Here is a 4,037-nt window from a genome sequence, read left to right on the forward strand (position 1 = left end):
GTTGTATTAGCTAGAGTCGATTCTCCTTTAACCTTAGGTTTCTATCGAGACCCTGTAGATTAACGACTTGAAGACTTCATTGGGATTGTGAAGCCAGTTCCAACTATTTTCTCTGTAGTTGTGTGATCTGATCTTGTTGTTTCTATCGTATTTGAGTACAATCGTAAGATTGGCTTGAGATTAATTTCTCCGATAGGCAAAATAAAAAAGTAATCACAAACACCTTCGTCTCATCGTTTGTGATTCCACAATATCTTGTTTCGCTAGTCGATTAAGATTATTGTGAGGTGATTGATAATTCTAGGATGTTCTTCGGAAATATAAGTCCGGGTTATCAATTAGTTCCTGTTCACCTTGATTTGTCAAAAGACAGAACAAAACTTACAGAACTTACAGGTATTTTTGTGGGAGACAGATTTATCTATTACCGTAGACTTTTCTGTGTGATACAAATTTGTTTATTAAAGTTTTCGACTTTGGGTCGTAACAACTCTTAGTTGTGGGTGAGATTAGCTAAGGGAATCAAGTGTGTAATATCCTGCTGGACTCAGAGACGTAAAGAGCGCAACTGTACCTTGAATCAGTGTGAGATTTATTGGGTTCAACTACAACCCAGACCGAAATTAGTTTTTAGTAGGCTAGTGTCTGTAGCGGCTTAATACAGTGTTCAATCTGGACTAGGCCCCGGAGTTTTTCTGCATTTGTGGTGTATCAGACCGGTGAATTTTCCTTTCTAGCGGGCTGGATCCAGCCAGATCCAGACCGTCCAGCAAGACTAAACCCCCGTTCCGTCACTCAGAAGTATAAAACGATACATAAAACGGAAATAATTTTGTACGAAAGGAAAACAATTAAAGAGACCAAGTTTAGACAGTGGAAAAAATGTGTACACTCTTGTCCATAAAAATCCAACATAGCCTGTTTAAACGAGTCCATTATTTTCAAACATAAAATGTGCAATTAAGGGCATCAATACTCAGAAGAATGCTGGAAAATCAATATGTATAGATGTTAAGTACACTTAGTAGTTGACTGCATAGATCCAAACTTAAATTAAATGAGTTCCAAAGATCCAAAATGAAACATAATGGTGATGAGTACACACTTTACATAAATATAACAAGTATTAATTTAAGTAAATCCGTAAGAGAACGAAATATACAAAACAAGGCCTGCTACTATCTTCAAGTTCCAACATGAATTTCAAAACAGAGAATGACATATACACATTATGGTTCAAATAAAAAGAATTCCAAATAGGTAACAAATATGATCTAAGAAATGTCGACACGCTGACGATGAAAGAAAATGAAAATGAAAACTGGACAGTCAAAAGGAGTGTAAAAATTATTCCTTCTAACCCGAGATAATTCTTTAGTTTGTACACATGTACAGGCAGAAAGACATGTAAAGAAAATATCATTTAGCACCCATAGGAAAACTACCCAACACAGCCCATGATATATATATATATATACAAGGACAACAACATATACCGATATTGTGTCCATAATTCCCTTATCGTAAGCTTTTCCGGCTTACTGCATCGAGCTAGCTCCAAACTCTGTGGGAAAACAAAACAAAACAAAACAAAATAGGGTGAGCCCACAGCCCAGTAGGAGATATAACGATAATCGAGTGTCAAAAGATATACAAATAAAATGCCAAAAGCTCAAAGCATCAAAAGAGCATAAACTAGAATCTGAAATTCATAAGTGAATGTAAAGCATTTGTTCACAAACATTTGCAAGCTGCCATCTATTTAAATTCAGATAAAAATTACTCTACTCCTTACAAAGGCCAGTGCCGACGCCAGGGTAGTTCTGGTTACCAGCCATCGTTGCCGCAACGATCTTCCGGGTAGCCACCGAGGTGGTGGGGTGCCCCAGTGGGCCTGACGGTCCTAAAGTAGAGTCGTCTAGCTTCCTATTATGCTAGTTCATAGAAAGGAAAACTCCCAATAAAAATTGCAGCAAGTTTACATTTCAATAATTTCATTGTAGAAAGAAAATTATTCAATAATCCGCATGCATCAAATCATCTATTAAAGTCTTAACAAGAGTACATCATTCTATAACAAATCAAGAGAATGATTCAGCATAAAGAAATTGTAAAGCAACCAGTCCAGTTTATAAGGCATCATACAGTTTAAAATGAGTTGCACCAACATGGAAGGTAAACCAAATCAAGCTAGTAGAATAGGTAGTTCAATGGGTTGGCTTCAAGTCATCCAATAAGACAAGGTCTAATTTCTGAAAAACTAAAACATGGCATCAGTTTACGATAAATGAAAAACACCCGACAAGGCATTTTGATAATAAAGCAAATGTAGAGATTTTGGAAAAGAAATGGAACCATAAGGGAAAAATTGATATAAAATTTACAAACCAAGTTTTAGTGTAACACAATAGGTTTTTAACTTGTGAAATAGTGTAATAAGACTATACTTCATAGGAAAACGATGAATGGAAACCTCTTTATCATTAGACTTTGAACTCAAGTCAACAGTAGCACCTAAAGAATGGGTGCTTTCTAAACAATTTCACAAACAACTTATGCCCACCGTTTTAAAAGCAAAAATGTTAATTCCAACCATTTCTTTAAGAAACAAACTTGTGAATCTGTAGGGATCAATTAAAAATTGAAATCAACATGAATCATTGAAGAGATGAGATCATGGTCAGGATATATGGATGATATAAAAACAAAAGAGGGATTCACTTGGTCATTTTTGCAAACAACTAATATGTTAGTTCAAAATTTAAAATCAAGACTCGATTTGGAAAAGGGAACCAAACCCAAAGAATGCAAACATGCTTAGTCTTCGTAAAATCCATTAATAAGAGTCAAAAATTACACAGAATTCAATATAGAAGGATTAACACATAGAAAATATGGGATTTGAAACCAAGTACCCTGTCATGCAATACGCAAATAATTTGAAGGAAGCTTATAAACAAAATTTCTTAAATACATGGTTAACAACTCAAATAATCAATTCCAGATTTTCAAAAATGGTTAAACAAATTGTAAAATTTTCCAAAAATCAGGACATCGAAATAAAGAAGGCAGCAAGAGCAAAATGATATCAATCCAAGCAAAAACAGATGATATCAAACTAAATCAATCGATACGAAATCAGTTCGTAATAGAAGAGGAAAAAAACCCTACCGTAACGCAGATAGCAACATAAATCAATCACCACGTCTTGAAAGAACAAGTGACAATTTCTGAAATATCAAAACAAACCCAACCAAATCAATCATGACTGAATATGTGTTGCGAAGAAAAAGAAATGGAAGAAAAACGTACCTTAGAACAACCATTTCAATCCCATAAATGGGTTTTCGGAGTTCGTGGAAAGAAATTGTGATTTTCTTTTGCTTCTCATCAACAGGGGAGGGAGAGTGAAGAACGAGAGGGGGAGACGGACAGAACAAGAAGAATAAAATTTATCTTTTTACATTTATGAACGAAAAAACTTTGAAACGACGAGAATGCCCATTCTTTTCTTGTGACACATACACACCCAGGTGTCAAGTAGTCAACTATAGTCTTAAGTGCATGAAAACACTAATTAGACTCTTCTCTAATTATAAGGGATGGCTAAATGAGTTAATGACACCCAACCTACGACTCAAGTCACTCACCTCGATTCCAAATGCAAGGCACGACAACATTAGGATTCATGCACCCACATTGCGCGATCCCAGCAACAAATGCGTGGGTTAGACTCGAGCCCGCAATCCAAATTAAATTTCTCCGTCTGTTACACGTGGTTTTCTCGTTAACAAAACTTCCGGTGTCTGTGTTATTTCTTTTCCGCATTATATTTGGTTATATAATTGAAATATCACAGGTTGTGCGTTGAATCGATCAATTGGGAAATCCAACCTTTGGTTGTTAATTGAAATTGATTGATCCTTGAACATTGGTCTTTGGTACCGTTCAAGTGATTTCTCTTGTATTCAATTAGACTCGCATATTTCTATTTGCTTGAGTAAGTATTGAATCGAGAAAGTGAGATATAACTCTTT

At 35.4% G+C, this 4,037-nt stretch overlaps 1 long non-coding RNA gene across 1 annotated transcript; it reads right to left on the bottom strand.

The window, feature by feature from the left end:
- Window positions 1–1,157: 1,157 nt before the first annotated feature.
- On the bottom strand, window positions 1,158–3,451 carry LOC113357063. Its single transcript, XR_003363406.1, has 3 exons — window positions 3,313–3,451; window positions 3,172–3,230; window positions 1,158–1,564 (listed from the first exon to the last, which is right to left on the bottom strand). It is a non-coding gene; the product is annotated as an uncharacterized LOC113357063 (long non-coding RNA).
- Between the last annotated feature and the right edge of the window lie 586 nt (window positions 3,452–4,037).

Source organism: Papaver somniferum, chromosome 3 (genome assembly GCF_003573695.1).
Source record: "Papaver somniferum cultivar HN1 chromosome 3, ASM357369v1, whole genome shotgun sequence".
Lineage (NCBI taxonomy): Eukaryota > Viridiplantae > Streptophyta > Magnoliopsida > Ranunculales > Papaveraceae > Papaver > Papaver somniferum.